Here is an 18,691-nt window from a genome sequence, read left to right as displayed (position 1 = left end):
TAGGGCTATTGTGCATAGGGTCGCTATGAGTCGCAAACGACTCGACGGCACATAACAACAACAACAACAACATTAGACTATTATAAAAGAGATACCCCAAGTACATGGCTTTAACACACAGAAATTTATTCTTAGGTTAGACAGCTAGAAGTTCAACTTCAGGAGGTCAGCTCTAGGGGATGATTCCTGTCTCCTTTCACTACCTGTGGGCTCAGAGTTTCTTGGGGATCATCCCTCATTTTGTCTTGGCATCCATCTTCCCTTGGGTCTAGGAGGCCCTTGGCACAGGGACCCTAGGTCCAAAGGTCACATTCTACTCCTTGTTCCTCTTTCTCTTTAGAGCTGCTATATCCCAACTTAATCCTCCTGCAGTCAATCACATAATAGGGATGATTACATCACTGCACAACTGCCAGGCTACTGAGAACCATGGCCCAAGCAGAGTGATACCTATTTTGAGGTTATATGATTGACTCCATGACCATCTACATTTTTGGCCCTTGAAAAGGCATGTCCTTCCAAAAATGTAATACATTTTCATTCTGTAAGATCACCCCAAAAGTCTCAGGTCAACTCCAAGTCTAATTTATTTTTAAAAAAATTTTTAATTTCAATGAAAATTTACAGAGACTTTGGGTTTCCATTCATTCATTGTGACACTCTTCTCCCCTCCCAAGCCTCCCCCCTATTACACTACCCTCTTGGAAAAATAAAAAAAAAATTCTTTCATTGTTTTACAAACCCTCCCCCAGGTCCACTCCACTATGCAGCCTTTGCTCTGGACTCCTGTCATGACAATAATACCTAATCATATAGCCCCTTTTAAACAGTTTTCTGCCTTATCTGTTTCAATGCAGTATACATTATTGAACCCATCTTTCTCAGTCTCCCCCCAACCCCGATGTCAGTCATGTTTTACAACAGTGGCAGCATGCAGTGTTTGTCCTTTTGTGACTGAGATACTTCACTCAGCCTAATGTCCTCCAGGGTCACCCATTTTGAATAATATTGCCTGAGTTCCTTATTTTTCAATGCAGCATAGTATTCCATTGTGTGACTATACCACCGCTTCTTTATCCATTTGTTTGTTGATGGGCACTTAGGTTTTCCCAACTCCTTGCTATTGTGAACAAAGCTGCAATCAACATGGGTGTGCATATATTTGCTTGGATGTCAGTTATGGTCTCTTTGGGGTATATTCCCAGTAGTGGAATTGCTAGGTGAAATGGTATCTCTATTTGCAACTTTCTGAGAAAGCGCCATATCGCCTTCCACAGGGGTTGCACCGTTTTATACTCCCACCAACAGTGAATAAGGGTTCCAGTTTCTCCACAACCTCACCAGCATTTGTTGCTTGCTGTTCTGTTAAATTTTGCTATTCTGACTGGGGTGAGATGATTTCTCATAGTTGTTTTAATTTGCATCTCTCTGAGCTAGGGATTTTTAACATTTCTTCATATGCTTGTTAGCCATCTGAATGTCTTCTTCAGTGAAGTGTCTGTTCATATTCTGTGCCCACTTTTCTACTGGATTATCTACCTTTATCTTGTTGTGGTGCTTAAGTATTTTATAAATTCTGGATATAAGTCCCTTATCTGATAAGTCATTACCAAATATTTTTTCCCAGTCTGTGGCTTCCCTTTTTACCCTTGGAATAAAAGTTTTTTGGTTAAATTGGCTAAGTCCAAAACCCCTGCAGAACCATCTAGATTATCTCTCAAGGCTGGAAAGGGATCCTCTGTCTTCAGAGATCATCAAAGCAAGGGCCCTGCCTTCCAAACTCTTGAATGTCAGCCACACGGTTCTAGATTCTGGGTTAAGACTCAAAAAAGCTGTGGCCTCACCCAGAGAGCTGCACCAGCTCTGCTCCCCATGCTCCTTAGCCTCCCAGATCCTCAGTTCTGGGCCTCTTGGGCAGACACATCCTCTGCTCTCCTCAGGCAAGTGTTCCAAAGCTCTTCTGAGAAGTGCCTGAAGGTACCTGACTCCTCCAGTAAGTTGCGGCCTGAAGGTACTCAGGTATCTCACTCTGTGGGCCAGCAAGCTTAGCTCTACTGGCAAGTGCCCAGAGGCCGCTGCTCAGGAAGGCTCTTGCCTGAAAGTTTTCAGCTCTTTCACTCTGTGGATTGGCTTCCAGGCATCTCATGCTGGTTTCCTGGCTGTGCAGTCTCCTGGTTCTGTAACCTCTGTTTCTCTGCCCCTGCTTCTCATTGTCTACTGAGGTTACAGTTCTCATTTCCTTCTTGTTAGGTCTGGACAGGGGTCCAAGGAGGAGAATGAAAAATTCAAAGAATACACACGTTGATAAGAAGAGTGAATGGCTTTGCCCACCTGGCAGAACTAACGGATGAACCATAAATCACAATGGGATGTCTCCTTAAAAACCCTGTTATATAAACCCTCCCCGATAGGTTCAAAGTGCGACTTCCTCCTTCTGCATCTTCAGAATGAGGAAGCTCACCCAGGAGTCCCCCAAATAAAGCTGTTTTAGAGCTTTCTCTCTTCTTCTCTGATTTCTTTCTTCAGTCCGCAGCCTAACACTTCTGAACCCTCATCAGAATGACCTTTGATATCCATAATGCCACCAACATTCTCCTCAAGGGAATCGAGACTCTTATCTTATTTGGTACCATCAAATCTTCCAGCCTCTAGCCATGACTCAATTCCAAAACTGCTCCCACTTTTCAGCTATTTGTTAGAGCAGGGCCTACTCATCTGGTACCAAACACTGACTTAGTTATATAGTGCTGCTATAACAAAGATAGCACAAGTGGATGGATTTAACAAACAGAAACATATCATCACACAGTTTGGGAACCTAGAATTTCCAATTCAGGGCATCTGCTTGAGGGGAAGGATTTCACTTTTTGTTGACTTTGGAAAGCCTCTGCCTCCTTTCAACCTCTACAATCTCTGGATTCTCTGGAGATCTCCACCGTGTCTTAGCATCCATCTCCATGTATCTAACATCAATCTCTCTCTTATCTTCCCTGGAGTCTAGGAGGTTCTCAATGCAGGGACACTGGATCCAAACAATGCACTCCACTCCTGGTTCTTCTGATTCTTCTTTCTTGGTGATCTTAAAGTTCCTTTTCTCTTCACTCATGCCTGTCTCCCTCTATTTCCTATACGATAAAAAGTGATGCAGGCCACACCCCTGGGAAACTCCCCTTACACTGGATAAGGGCTATGACTCAATGAAGGGTAGTGCTTTACAAGTGACTGGTTGATCACATCATGAGGGATGGTTATATGACTATATAACGGCGCAATTGCATCATTACATACCTGCCAAACACTGAGAAACATGGCTCAGTCAAGTTAACACATATTGGGGGGTTGGGGGAGACGCACAGCTGAACCCAGGAAGAAGACCAGAGAATCTAGTAGAAATATCAATGGCTCTGAAGTCAGACCAAACTGGATTTGATATTCTAGTTCTGGAACCTCTTGGTGGTTACAGATTGAACTAGGGCATCCCTGAATATGTGCTATAAATCCTATCATCTATGCATGTGGTTACAATCCCATTTAGGAATGGACTGTCTTCCCTATGTTACTGAGACTGAAGTGAAGGTAGGACGTCTGGAGTCTATCTGGAGATAGAAGAGATAGAACAAGCAAACAAATGAGCAGGGATAGGAGGTGAAACATGATAAACTGCCATCACAATTTAACCAGAGCAGAAGCTCAGAAGAGACAACCATCTTCCCCCAGACCCAATGCAAAGAGAAAACCCTAGAACCAGTACCCTGATTGGGACTGCTAGCTTCCTAAGTGATGGGAAAATATCTGTCTGTTAAAAACACCTACTGTTGGCATTTCTGGCACAGCAGCACTAGGTGACAAAGACCTTTATTTAGACCTGTGTGAAGTTAGACAAAGCACTCTACTTCCCTGAACTTTCATTTCCCTCTTTTCTCTCCTACTTTGTGTGTGTGTGTGTACACTGTCTCATATGTGTAGACATTCAACAACGAGGCTCTCTTCTCACTGTCCTGCTTGATTCACCTCTAACCTCACTGTAACCAGCCAACTCAAACTCATGGCCATTAGACTGGCACTGATGATTCATAGCTGGCTCACCATTGGGTTTCTGAGACTGTGGACAGCATGAAATACTGCCCATCTTTCTCCAGAGAAGCCTTTAATAGACTTGAACCACCAGGGAGTCTCAGACTTTGGGCTGGTTGGCAATGCGACCCTTTAGGGACAATGCTCCCAGTTCTCCCTCATGTAGCTGTAAGTCCCCTCATTTGTTTCTTTTCTTTTTTTTTTAAACAACTGGCTTTCATATACTCACAAACATCATGTTTTATAATATTAATTACAATTGATCAGAGCCTTTTCTCACCATGTCTCATTAAATCCTCACTGCACATTGCCTATTACTTCACCTTCCCAATCCACCCACTAATCTGTTCTGCCCTAGTTTTCCCTCCTCATCCTTTCTTCCCTCTCCTCTCCTTCCCCCGTCCTCCTCCCTATCTGAACTATCCACATCCTAACCCAAGTTATGCTGTACGATATGCAGTCCCCGTATCGTCTGTTCATCCATTCTTCCCAGGAAGAGTCTGATCTTTGACAGTTGTTCATTGTCTTTATATTCTATTTCTGCTCTCCTCACTCTACACCTACTGCCTTCTCTTTTTAAATCTTTTTTCATGAATTTTAATGGAAATTCACAGAGACTTTGGATTTCCATTCATTCACTGTTGCACTTTTCTCCCTGCCCACCCCTCCCCAGTTCGTTCTTCTCTTTGAAAAGTAAAAGTTCCCCCATTGTTACAATCCCTCCCCCCAGGTCCACTCCACTATACAGCCTTCGTTCTCGACTCCTGTCATGACAGTAATACCTAATCACATATCCCTTTTAAACCGTTTTCTCCCTCATCTGTTTCAATGCACTATACATTATTTATCCCATCTTTCTCAGTCTGCCCTCAACCCCAATGTCAGTCCTCTTTTACAATAGTGGCACTATGCAATATTTGTCACTTTGTGACTGAGATATTATTTTCACAGTAGAGGTCTTATACAGTGTTTATCCTTTTGTGACTGAGTTAGTTCATGCAGCTATGTTATTGTTGTATGTCATGGAGTCTGAACTGACTCACAGATTATCCTCCCATGGGCTTGTAGAGGCAGTAAGTCACATGAGAGGAGAATGCTCATTCCCCCCCCCCCCCCCATGGAACAAATGGTGGATTCGAACCTCATGCCTTGGGATTGGCAATACAGGTCTCTACCACTAAGCCACCAGAACTCCCTATAAGTCTCCTTACTTTGAAATAACTCTTAGACTTACCATCTTATCTGTAGTATTTCAGTATATATACCTAAAAGAGCGAGCGAGCTAGCTCTCTCATCTACCCATCATCTCTATTCCTTTTGGCTCCAATCATTTTAGCAAATTAATGCCAAATGACAGTTCTAGAACAATGTCTGGGACACAGTAGACACCCAATAACATTTGCTAAATCAATTAGCAGTCAAACCAAAAGATCCCTGTACTGAGGGGGTTCGGAACTCCCACTCTTCACCCAATACAGCTTCATATATTAGCTCAGACGATGCAAACTGGCAGCCACAGATGTACTCTCTTTGGCCCACATAATGTTTTAAAAAAGAATTGGTTGCCAATATGTATGAATCAAGATGTTTCCCATTTCTAAACCTCTGGGTTTCTTCCCTCTGTTAGAAGATGGGGGGGGGGTCTGTTAACCCTTTAGGGAGCTCTGGTGGCATGGTCCATAAGGAGTTGCACTGCTAATCCGAATTTGATGCCTGTCTTTTGGTTGGAACCCACAAGCTGCTCTTTGGAAATGAGACGGACAATCTCCTGCATGATTTACTGCCTCTGAAAACCCACAGCTAGGGTTTAGTTTCAACTTAAAGGCAGCGAGTTGAGCTAAACTGAGCTGGGTAACCCTTTGGCCAAAGTATAGCACAGTTTCCTTTCAAGTAGGAGTTGGTTAACTATCACCCTTGACACTTTGATTTACCACATCCCTCCCTTGCTGCCTGCTGAGGACCTTGTCACTGTCCACGCTTGTCTACTTCTGGAAATCAGCTCATGAGAACCCAATGGACTGCAGCCACCCAATCCTGTTGTCCATGTAGAGGGTCCTCATGAGCCTGTGTTGGATTTGATAGTCACCCACAACAAAAGAAAGATGAGGAAACTTTCTGAGGAATTTCCTATCTTGTGATGATGATGGTTATACGAGTGAGCACATTTGAAAAATAAAAGATCAACAAACTGCACTGAAAATGTAGGTACTAAGTATCTGTAAATTATATCTCCACAAGGTTGATGAGAACTGCGGCACAAACTGAGATCTATACAGCAATGTTCATAGCAGCATTATTCACTGTCGCAAGAACATGGAAACAGCCTAAATATCCAACCACAAATGAATGGATTGAGAAATTATGGTCCATTCATACAATGGAATACTATGCAGCACGCAGGAGCAATGATTTTGTAAATTATTGCCTAACTTGGGAGGGACTGGAGAGCATTATGCTGAGTGAACGAACTCAGTCTTATAAGGACAAATATTGTATAAGACCATTATTGTAGAATGAGTATAAGGATCCAAGAGAGGTGGAAGCAGAGGGGTGAGGATGTGCAGGGGGAGGAGGGATTAGTTACGGGGTTGTACAATTTGATGGAGGGGGTGAGGGAAATGGAAAGAATTTGTTCTTATAAACAATGTATTTTGTTTTATAAAAAAAACAAGTAGAAAATTTAAAAAAAAAAGAAAGAAAGGTAAAGAAAGGGGGGGCGAGGGGATCCAAAGTAAATAGGCACTATATTGTTGTAGGCTGTCATGTCGTTAGGCCAATTTCTATGCACGGCTACCCTGTGAACAACAGATCTGATCCTTGCCTGCACCATCATCACCATCTCCGATACGCTCGAGCCCGTTGCTACAGTCACTGTATCAATCTACCTCATTGAGGGTCTGCCTCTCTTCCTCTGACCCTCCACCTTTCTCCACACGGTGTCTTTTTTTCAAGAACTGGCCCTTAGCATTTGTCCTATCTGGGAGATAAACACAGATATGTTCGTTTCATGTTGTAGAGATTTCATTTAAAAACATAAATATTTAAAGAATGGATGGGAAAAAAGGTAAAACAGACTAAAGAGACCAGTGAGGGGCAGGGCACAGGTGGGGACCAACTTTTCCGCCAGAGTGTCCAAAAGAGGTGGATGTGAGGGGACATTTGTGGGGGAGAGAAGTGAAGGAGTGAGGAGGGAGAGAATGGCAGACCAGGCAGAGGGAGCTCAAGTGCAAAGGCTCTCGGGAGGGCAAAAGAGGCCAGTGTTCAAGGAGCAGACAGGCGGCCACGGGGCAGGAGTGTGGTTCGAGCTGGACTCTAGGGAGACACACAGGAGGCAGAGAAAGCTTCAGGAAGCTTCCCACCATGGCCATCCTTATGGGAAATGAAGAAGATGGAAACACCATCACTATCTGCAGGGCCCTCAGTGGCTCCTCAATTCCTTTCTGAGCCCTCAAGAGAGGAGAGGGCAGCCTTTTCTCTCCCCCAGGGCCATGGGTTCACTTTTAACATGGCTTTTACCTGGGGTCATCTCCTAAGGTAGTGTTTCTCCTCCCAGAGAAGCAAATTCTTTCATCCCAGCTTCCCTCTGAAACACACAAGCTCTGCTCCTCCTTTTTCCAGGCACCCCAGATTAAAACACCCACCCACACCCTTTCACACTGCCTTCTCTCTCTCTCACACACACACACTCCTTTCACACTGTCTTTTCTCTCTCTCTCTCTCTCACACACACACACAGCCCTTTCACACTGTCTTTTCTCTCTCTCTCTCTCTCTCTCTCACACACACACACATACAGAGCCCTTTCACACTGTCTTTTCACTCTCTCTCACACACATACACACAGCTTTCACACTGTCTTTTTACACACACATTCTCTCTCTCTCACACGCACACACACACACACTTTCACACTGTCTTTTTCCAGGAAAGCATTCTCATTGGCCCAGGCACCCTCTTCCTCTCAGCATCATCTTGGCAGTGACTAATCTGTAGACTCAATCTGGAGTTAGGGGAACATGTATAAGGTGGGGGAAAAGGCTGACTGACCATTATGAAAGGATAAAGGATTGATTTGGCAAACATTTATCCAATATTTACGGTGTCCAAGGCACAAAGGGATGTCACTGGTGTGATGATTACAAACCAGGAGCTGTTGGATCGATTCCAACTCAAGGCTCACAGCAACCCCGTGTGTCAGCAAACTGTCCTCTCCTGGGACTTACTGATATTTTGGAAGGAAGTCTTCAGGCTTTTCTTCTGAGGCTCCTCTGGGTGGACTTGAAGCTTGGACCTTTCAATTAGCAGCCAAGAGTGGTAATCCTCTGTAAAATGTAGTGATCATGACCGATAACTCGACAATGGGTACTGTGCTGGTCCCACTCAAAGAAAATCTCACTTCTTCCCCTTGGGAGGATCTCATTTCGTAGCTGAAGGCATTCAGACTCAGAGCCATTGAGTGACTGACTCAAAGAAGGTACAAATAATGTCAGGGTTCAAACCCAGCCCACACATCAGTTCTTAGATCATGTTGTCATGTGATTAAGACCCAATTCTGGTCATAAAGCCAGAAGAGTATTGGTAAAAAAGAAGGAACAATTGCAAAACAACCCAAGATCCCAGGGGCCTAAGTTTTCATGAAGGGATGCTTGGTTGTTAACTGAAAGGTTGTTGCTTTGAACACACCAGCCACTTCTCAGGAAAAAGATGCAGCAACTTGCTTCAGTGGAAGAGACGTAGCACTGAAGACCCTATGAGGCAGGGTGGCACAATGGCACCTGAGCTCCTGCAGCTCACAATAGGAGTACGGTCCAAACCCACCAGCAATCTTTGGATAAAAGATGAGCAATCTCCTCCTATGTGATTTACAGCCTTGGAAACTCACTGGAGGGTCAGTTACGGGTTGGTTCCAATTTGACGGCAATGGGTAAGTGAGTGAGTCATAAAACACAGGGTCACTATAATTTGGAATTGAATGGCTGTCATTGGGTTTGAGGTTTCTGGTACATTTCAATGAGTGATAAGGGCAAGCCTACTAGTGTGGGATGAAGTGAAGCCCACTCAACTTTAAGGAGGTGCAGCCAGAGAAGGCTTCTCAGAAGAAAAGGAGGCATCTGTGCTAAGGAGGAGACTGCCTATCTTTCTCCCTCAGAGTGACTGGTGGATTTGATCTACCAGAGAGGCATGGCCAGCACAACTGGTCAGCAGCACAACGCCCTATAGATCAAGGCTCTGTTCTTTTGGTTTATTGTTGTTATGTGCCATCAAGTCAACTACAACTCATAGCAACCCCTATGAACAATGGCTCTGAACTTTACCCTATCCTGAGCCAACCTCACCTTCTCCATCACACCTTACCCCACTGCCACAGTCACTGTGTCAATCCACTTCACCCAAGGTCTTCATCCCTTGCACTGACCTTCTACCCTTCCAAGAATGACATTCTTCTCCAAGGACTAGTCCCTCCTGACAACATGCCCAAAGTATGTGAGACAGAGTTTCAAAATCCTTGCCTCAAAGAAGCAACCCCTTTCACCCTCTCCAGGACAGACCTGTTTGTTCTCTTGGCAGTCCATGAAATGTTAAATACTCTTCTCCAGCCCACAGTTCAAGGACATCGATTCTTCTTCTATCATCCTTAGTCACTGTTCAGCTTTCAGATGCATAGCAAGTAACTGTGAAGACCATGGCTTGGATCGAGTATACCTTTAGACTCATACTGTTCTTTGACACTGTGGAGAGGTCCTTGATAGCAGATTTTCTCAGTGCAACTTATCTTTTGATTTCCTGACTGCTGGAGCCAAAGGTGTTGATTGTGGATTTGAGCAAGATGAAATCATCAACAACTGTGATCTTTTCTCCATCTGTTATGATGCTGCCTTCTGGACCGTGCACCACTGTCTTGATGTAGGAACCCCTGTCACCTGTGCCATTAAATGTGTATGTTTGCTAGACCTTATGGTTTGTTCCTAGGAGCATGAGTTATCTGTTACTTTCTTGTATTGGGTAAGTGTTTTTGCTTGTTGCTGTTCTTAATAGCTTAGGTAGTTATATGTCTGCTTATACATCATCTGCCCTTTTAGGTACAGTGCTTGTCTGTCAGATGCTGTACTAAAGCAGAACTTCCAGATTAAGACAGATGAGGAAGAGGGATTGGCGATCCACTTCTGTAACAACAGGCCTTAGGAAAAAAACTATGTTCTTCCGGCAGTCTGTGGTATAGTCAATATTCTTTGCCAACATATGACTCAAAGGCATTAATTAATTCTGTCTTCTTTATCGCCTAGCTTTTGTAGGCATACAAGGCAACTGAAAAATAACATGGCTTCATTAAGGTACATTTTACTTCTCAAAGTAACATATTTGCTCTCTAACAAAGCATCCTTGCAGCAGATCTGCCCAATGCAACACACATATTTTGATTTTTTTATTATGTGTGTGTGTGTGTACACCATCAAATTGGATTTGACTGGTACAGGAAGAGATTGTCCCTCCTTCTCCAGCAGAGCATCTGGTGGATTCAAAATACGCACCTCTGGGGTTGCAGTGCAGCTTCTTGCCAGCAGAGCTCCTTTTTTTTATTTCTTGACCGCTGCTTCCATGACAACATTGTGGATGCAAGTAAAAGGAAATCTTCAACAACTTCCTTTTTATATGATGTTTAAAGGTCCATTTGTGAGGATTTTTGTTTTCTTTAAACTGAGGTGTGAGCCATACGAGAAGCTATAGCCTTTGAAATGTACCAACAGGTGCTACAAAATCCTCTTCACTTTCAACAAGCAAGGTTGTGCCATCTGCAGCACAGAGATTCCTGATGAGTCTTCTTCCAATTCCAATTCCAATGCCATATGCATCTTCACTTAGTCCATCTCTTCGGACTATGTGCTCAGTATACAGACTGAATGCTCTTGTGTACCATCAAGCTGGAACCAACTCATCGCTGACCCTCCAGCACGTTTTCAGAGGCTGTTAATCTCACGAGAGGAGACTGCCCATTCCTCTCTTGTGGAGGAGCTGGTGGATCCGAACTGTGCGCCTTTGGGATTGCAGCACAGCTAGTAAAAGGATACAACCCTGATGCACAGCTTGCCTGGTTTAAACCATGCAGCACTCTCTTTTTCTGTTTAAATGACTGCCTCTGGGTGTGTGCACAAGTTACTCATGAGCACAATTAAGTGTTTTAAAATTTCTAGTCTTTATAACGTTAACCATAATTTGTTATGATCTATACAGTCAAATGCCTTTGCAGGGTCGATAAAACACAGGGAAACATCGTTCTGGTATTCTCTGCTTTCAGCCAAGATCTATCTGACACTGTCATTATTGTTGTTGGGTACCACAGAGTTGGAAATGACCCATAGTGAACCTCTTGCAGGTTTTCTGAGGCAGTTAAGCACCCAGGGGCAGACCGCCTATCCTTTTCCTAAGGAGAAGAAGCTGCTGGCCTTGAACCGCGTGCCTTCAGGACTACAATGCAGCTTCTTGCCATCAGGCCACCAGAGCTCCCTCACAATGTTATTTATTCCTCATTTCATGGTCTCCTCTGAATCTGGCTTGAACTTCCAGCAATCACGATATCAACAAGTCAGTGAAAACTCCATGGATCACAAGAGAATATTACCCAACATAATAAAAGAAGATAACGTACGTGGAGTTGAAGTAAGTTGGGGCCAACTCAGTGATAACTAACAACCAACGATAACCACTAATTTGGGTTTGAAAAACAAGTTAGTGAGGATTCTCTTCACGAACAATCTCACCCTCACTTATTTGCATTCCTTTGCTGTTGTTAAGTGGAAATTATTATGTTGCTTCCCCAATCACTGAAGAAGAGTATCTATCTTCTAGGCTACTTGGAGGCAGACGAATGGGCCTCCTCTCCCACATCTTCAAATAAATAAAGGGGAAAATACAGTTTTCAGAAATAATATGAGATCTGACAATTCAGGGAAAATATAGGTGTTGTCATCAGAGAGAAAGAAAGAACACTGCTGGGTTTTATAACTCAGGACTGCATTCTGAATGACAGCTGTGGTTGTGGTTGTTGTTATGTGCTATCAAATCACCTGTGGCTCATTGCAACGCTGTGTACAATAGCTCTGAACTCTGCTCTGTCTTGAGCGAGTCTCACTGTCTCTGATACACCTACCCACATTATCCCGTTGACTGTGTCAATCCATCTCATCTGGGGTCTTCCTCTCCTGTGCTGTCCCTCCCCCCTTCCAAGGATGATGTCCTTCTCCAAGGACAACATGTCTTCCTGGTAACATGCCCAGAGTATGTCAGACAGAGCTTCAAAATCCTTGCCTCCAAGAAACATCCTGGTTTCATCCTCTCCAGGATAAACCTGTTTGCCCTCTTGGCAGCCCATGATCAATACTCTTCTCCAGTAGCAGACCTCAAAGGCATCAGTTCTTCCTCTGTCATCTTTGGTCACTGTCCAGCTTTCTGAAGCCCTCAACCAAAGATGATTTCTTACACATTCTATCCCCCTCCACTCCTCTAGCCTCCAGGGACATTTAGCAACATCTAGAAATATTTTTATTTCACAACTTAGGTGAAGAAAGCACCGCTGGCATCTAGCGAGTAGAGATCAGGGATGTTGCTAAACTCTCTGCAGTGCACAGAACACGCCCATGACAAAGAACGATGTGGCCCAAAATGTCAATGGTGTCCAGGCTGGAAAATCCTAAACTAAATCACTAAACATTGGACTGGCTTCAAGGCTCCTCTGATATGTGGTTTTAGCCTGAACAAATGTTAACAGGAAGTAAGAGCTTTTAGCTTTCCCAACAGGTGCCGAAGAAGTGCACCCCCTGATTTTCCTGGGCTTGTTCTGGATCGTTCTCCTGTTCCAGAGCTTACAGAGCCAGCTGCAGCCTGGCCTGCCAAGATCAAGCTAGATGTCCTTCACCAGAGCAGAGCAGACCACCTACGAGGACCTCTAAGTCTCCAAATCTCCCATTTCCTAGTCAAAGATAGATAAGGAGGTCGAATTAAGTTAGTCTCTTAAAGGGTACTTACTGAGTTGTACAATCAATACCAGCGGTGATTTTGTAAAATAGTATATACCATGTTGTTGTGTTGTTGTTATGTGCCATTGAGTTGCTTGCAACTCATAGTGACCCTGTGTACAACAGCCCTGAAACCTGCTCTATGCTATGTGCCAACTTTACTGTATCTGACACACATACCCTCATCATCCCAGTCACTGTATCAATCCATCTCATCGCTGGTCTCCCTCTCTTTCTTCATCCCTCCACCCTTCCAAGCATGATGTCCTTCTCCAAGGACTGCTCCCTCCTTGCAACATGTCCAAAGTACATCAGAAGAAGCCTCCGAATCCTTGCCTCCAAGGAGCAGCCTGGCTTCACCCTCTCTATGATGAACCTGTTTGTTCTCCTGGCAGTCCATGGTATAGTCAATACTCTTCTCCAGCACCACAGCTCAAAGGCATCAATTCTCTATCATCCCTAGTCACTGTCCAACTCTCCGACATATAGCAAGCAATTGCAAAGACTATGGCCTGGATCAGGCACATCTTAGTCTCAAAAAGGATGTCACTGCTTTTCAGTACTCTGGAGGGGTCCTTGACAGTCAACTTTCGCAATGCAATATACCAAGGGAGAGTCTAAAGAACATTATGCTGAATGAACTATCTCAGTCTCATAAGGACAAATCATGCCTAAGAAGACCATTATTGTAAAAATAAAAGGATAATTAATAAAATGTGCATAAAAGTCCAAAGGGGGAAAGAGGTGGGAAAAGGGGAAGGGTGGAAATCAGGTTGAGGGAATGGGAAAGATTCAATGGGAACTTGAAAAGACAGCTGTTGTTGTTGTTATGTGCTGTCAAGTTGGAGCCAACGCATAGCTGATCCTCTAGTGGGTTTTCAGAGGCAATTAATAGCATTGGAGGAGACTGTCCATCCTTCTTTCATAGAGCAGCTGGTGGATTGAAGCCACAAATCTTTGGGACTGCAGCAGAGCTTTTTACCACTGGGCCACCAGGGCTCCAGTATAGGTGGTAAAGATCTGTGCTACCAACACAAAGGTATGTGGTTCAAATCTGTCAGCTGCTCAATGAGAGAAAGATGGACAGTCAACTTCCATGCTATTTACTGTCTCTGAAAACCCACTGGAGGGTCAGCTATGGGTCACTTCTGACTCAATGATACACATCCACTCCTAATAGGCATAGATTGATAGTAATTAAATGGGATACAGTGTATGTGACTTACTGTATGAAATACAATGTAAATGAGGGATAGTATGATAAACAATCTATATGAATGAAATATAATTATTCTATGAAAACCAACTTTTTTAAAAAAGAACCCAAAAGATGTATTGCACTGAGACAGTCTCAGTGCAAATTAATAAGGAGCAATGATGTCAGTTTAAAGACTAAGGGACATCAGATCCAGGCCATGGTCTTTTCAATCACTTGTCATCTGAGAGCTGGATAATGAATAAGAATGTCAGGGGGGGAAAATGATAGGGTTTTTTAAAAAAAATATTTTTTTAAAATTTTATTTTATTTTATTATAGTTTGTGTGTGTACCGTCAAATCAGGTCTGACTGGTACAGGAGGAGATTGCCCCTCCTTCTCCAGCAGAACATCTGGTGGATGAAAAACCTGATAGTTTTAAGTTGTGGTGTTGGAGAAGAGTATTACTGACTATCACGCGGACTGACAAAAGAACAAACAGACATGTGATGAAGAAAGTGCAATCAGAGTGCTCCTCAGAGGCAAGAATGGCGAAGCTTTGTCTCCTTGGGTGTGTTGCTAGGAGAGGCTGTGGTGCCTGGCCACGTTTAGAGCCGGGAAATAAACTTACCCTTATGGCACAACTTGTAGTCAAACAATAGACAGCTCTTATAAGGAAAACAAAAACACCAGGGTGATACTCCACCCTTAGGACCCCAACCACCCAGGATCACAAGGACAGCCACAAGTCCAAGGACGAAACTTAGAAAGTAGAAATATCTCAGTTACAAAAGGACAAATACTGCAGAGGACCATTGTTATAAAGGAGGTCTGACATGAAGGTTTCAGAGGAGAATAGGATAAGAGTTGATAGATAATGAACACTGCACTGGAATAGATAGAAATAAAAGGAAAGAATTGTTTAAAAGGAATATAGGATTAGGCGCTATATGTACGACAATAGCCCAGAATAAGAGGTACATTGCCAAGAGGACTTGGGGGGGTTGGATAACTGTGCAACAGTGAATACATATTTTTTAAAAAGTGAATTCGGGGAAGGAAGAGGGAGGGAGGAAGAAGGGGTAAAAATGTGGGACAGTGAATGAATGAAATAACTTTTCTGTAAACTATTTAAAATCACAATTAAAATATTTTAAAAATAAAAAAAAATTAAACCATAAAACTGAGAAAGTAGAAAAGTAGAGGACAGAAAGGCAAACAGAACGAAAGGCCACAGCAAGCCAGTGGGAAGCAGTGACACAATGCTGTTGATGTTCTTATTAGGGTGACATCAGGTCATCGTAGTGATCCTATGAACACCAGGTCACAACCTTGCCCTATGCTGGGCCATCCTCCCAACCTCGCATCTTCTCAAGCCCATCGCTACAGTCCCTGCGTCAGTTCATCTGACTGAAGGTCTTCCTCTCCTTCTCTGACCCTCCACCTTTCCCAGCAGGATGCCTTTTCCCAAGAACTGGTCCATCCTGAATCCTGATAACATTCCCAAAGTACGTGAGACCAAGTTTCACCATCCTTGCTTCTAAGCACAATGTGGGGATGGCAAATAATGTCATAAAACAAAATATGCTGCATTGAAACAGATGAGGGAGAAAACTGTTTAAAAGGGTTATGTGATTGGGTATTATTGTCATGACAGGAGTCCAGAAGGAAGGCTGCATAGTGGAGTGGACTTAGGGGGAGGGATTGTATGCCAATGAAAGAATTTTTCTTTCACTTTTCAAAGAGAAGAGTGAACTGAGGGGGAAGGGGTGGTCAAGGAGAAAAGTGCAACAATGAATGAATGAATGGAAACCCTAAGTCTCTGTAAACTTTCATTAAAATTCTTTAAAAAAAATCCAAAATATGCATAAACGGTTGACTGGCATACCAATCTGCTCTGTGAACTTCTACCTGACAGTGGGTTTGTTGTTCTTGCTGTTAAGCGCCATCGAGCTGACTAGGACTAACAGTGACCCCATGAACAAATCCCAACCTTGTCCTACCCATGCTCTCCTCACTTTCTCCGCTATGCCTCTGCCCCACTCTCGCAGTCACGGAGCCGATCCATCTTTCTGAGGGTCTTCCTCTTTTTGGCTGACCCTCTAACTTTGCTAAAATTATATCCTTTTACAAGGGTAGCCTCTCAACAACACACCCCAAGATGAAGTTTTACCTCCTTGCCTCTAAGAAGCACCCTGGTTATACCTCCTCTAAGAAGGGTTTGTTAGTTCTTTTGACAGTTCATGGTGTATTCAACAGAGTAAAAAGTTTTTTAAAAAGAAAAACATATACTTCCTCACCCCCCGCCACCTCCTCTCAGGAAGTCCCTGACTGACACAAATGGCTAGTATGCCACAAGGTGGGCTGTTTGAGTTCACTCAGAGCCACCTAAGAAAGGCCTGGCAAACTACTTCTAAAAAAAAAATCAGCCTTTGAAAATGCTATCGAGTGCTTTTTATGTGCATGGAGCCGAAAGCAGAGAAAGTGGCTCCTGTCCCTCCAAAAACCGACGCCACAACAAAGATGACTTTAAAAGCCTACAAGGCAATCCTGACAGGCTCCAGAGCCACCAAGACTGATATGTACTTCTGCCAGCTTCTTCCAATGGCCCAGGATGCTGAGAGTCCAAAGGCAGCTCAAAGGCCCCGGCAGAGAGAGCATCCGGAGTGGACAAGCTCGACCGTGCTGCCGTCACCCAGCTCCCCCTGACCGCTAAGTCAGCCAGGAAGCAGATAGAAGATAACACACTTGTGTCCTTTGTGGATGTCAAGGTCAACAAACACCAGGACAAACAGGCTGTGAAGAAGCTCTACAACACTGGGGTGGCCAAAGCCAGCACTCTGACTGGGTCTGATGGAGAGAGAGAAGAAAGACAAATGTTCAAGTCACTCCTGACTACAATGTTTGTAAATAGTGTGCTTTTGTGTTTAACAAGCCTGGAGAAGAACTCTGTGCAGGGGCTGGAGAAAGCCCTTGATGAAATGTGCAGGGTTCTGGGGAAGTGGCTGAATTTTGCACTTTAGAAACTCATCTCTGTTTTCTCTGTAAATTAAGAGACATTTTTTTCACCAAAGAGAAAGAAAACTGATGGAGCATTAAGTCTGCTCTGATGCATGGGGTTGGGGGAGGGGGGAGTCACCATGAGTCAGAGTCAGAGGTGAATGGAGGACAACAGGTGTTCCATCTCAGACCCCCTCCACCCCCTCCAGCCTTCTCTCTATTCCTTAAAAAAAAGCCTCATCATCCATTCAGTCAAAGAACCACAGATTTCCCCTGCCTGAGAATCTAAAAGCAAGTAAACGCCTCACACTGCATGAACACACCACCCCGGCTCCACTGCTCTCACCTTGTGTCCTTTGAATGCATCCTGATCTGATGCCACTGTTTCCACAATGTCTTTGAACTTCACACTAGATGATCTGGTCATAAGAGCAAGCTATGTAACCTCTAACATGGAGCCTGGGCACCTGCCACATATCAGTCACCAGCATGACACCTGCCACCTGCCTGACCCAGCACGGTGCTCATTCGACCCATGGGACTGGACAACTGGTGACACTTGTATTTTTTTTCTTTTTCAGGGATAAAACTCAGAAAGTAGGAAGAGAAAGGATGGGGTGGGGGGACGAAATGGAAGCCAAGAACAAGAAAGGAAAGAGGGATGACATTATGTAGGGACTGTCATCAACGTCATAAAACAAACTAGGAAAGATGGCCCTGAGGTAATGTCACACAAACAAACAGACCTTGTTTTCCCATTTTCAAGACCCAAGGAGTCTGATCTGGTGGCAACAGGGGGTGCAGGCTGGGAAGAACACCAGAGAGCATCTGTCAATCACTTACACGGTCTCACGTGGGCAAACATACCTCAGCCCTCCACTCAAGCCCACGTTCTCTCCCCCACAGTATCTGAACATAGAGAAGTTGGAATCAATGAAAAGAAAATCATCTGGGGAGGAAAGGACTCTTGGTGGTGGTGGGGAAACAGTAGCCCAGGGCTGCTCCTAACACACTGCCTCTGAGGGGTTCTACACAGCACTCACGCAGATATACCTCGGAGGCCTTCAGACGTCTGCATGCATCTCCCAGCGATGCCCAAACACAGCTGCTCTCAGATCCCACCTTGGAATCCGTGAGTCTAGACAAACCTTTGTCTCTTAATTTACGGAGCAAACCGCATGAAAACAGCGATGAGCTTCTAAAACGCAAAGTCCCACCAGTATTGTAGTAGCTGCACATTTCATCAAGTGCTTTGTCCCACCGCAGCACAGGGTTCTTCTCCGGTCTCAATCACACACACACAGCATTTACAAGGATCCGTTTGTAATGCAGACAGATTTTGGGGAATTTCCTTTTAAAAAACTTACACCCACACACTCTCCATTTTACTACCTAGACATCACAGGTGTCA

General features: G+C 44.1%; 1 protein-coding gene across 1 annotated transcript in view; it reads right to left on the bottom strand.

Moving 5' to 3' along the window:
- SYT17 (synaptotagmin XVII) overlaps positions 1 to 18,691 on the bottom strand; it is a 114,937-nt gene that overhangs the window by 55,345 nt on the left and 40,901 nt on the right. The gene's annotated exons all lie outside the window — the stretch shown is intronic.

Source organism: Elephantulus edwardii, unplaced genomic scaffold, assembly GCF_000299155.1.
Source record: "Elephantulus edwardii isolate Elephantulus edwardi_28Jun2011 unplaced genomic scaffold, EleEdw1.0 scaffold00117, whole genome shotgun sequence".
In the NCBI taxonomy this organism is placed as follows: Eukaryota; Metazoa; Chordata; class Mammalia; order Macroscelidea; family Macroscelididae; genus Elephantulus; species Elephantulus edwardii.
Note: the sequence above shows the minus strand (reverse complement) of the source record. Positions and strands in the feature narration are given on the sequence as shown.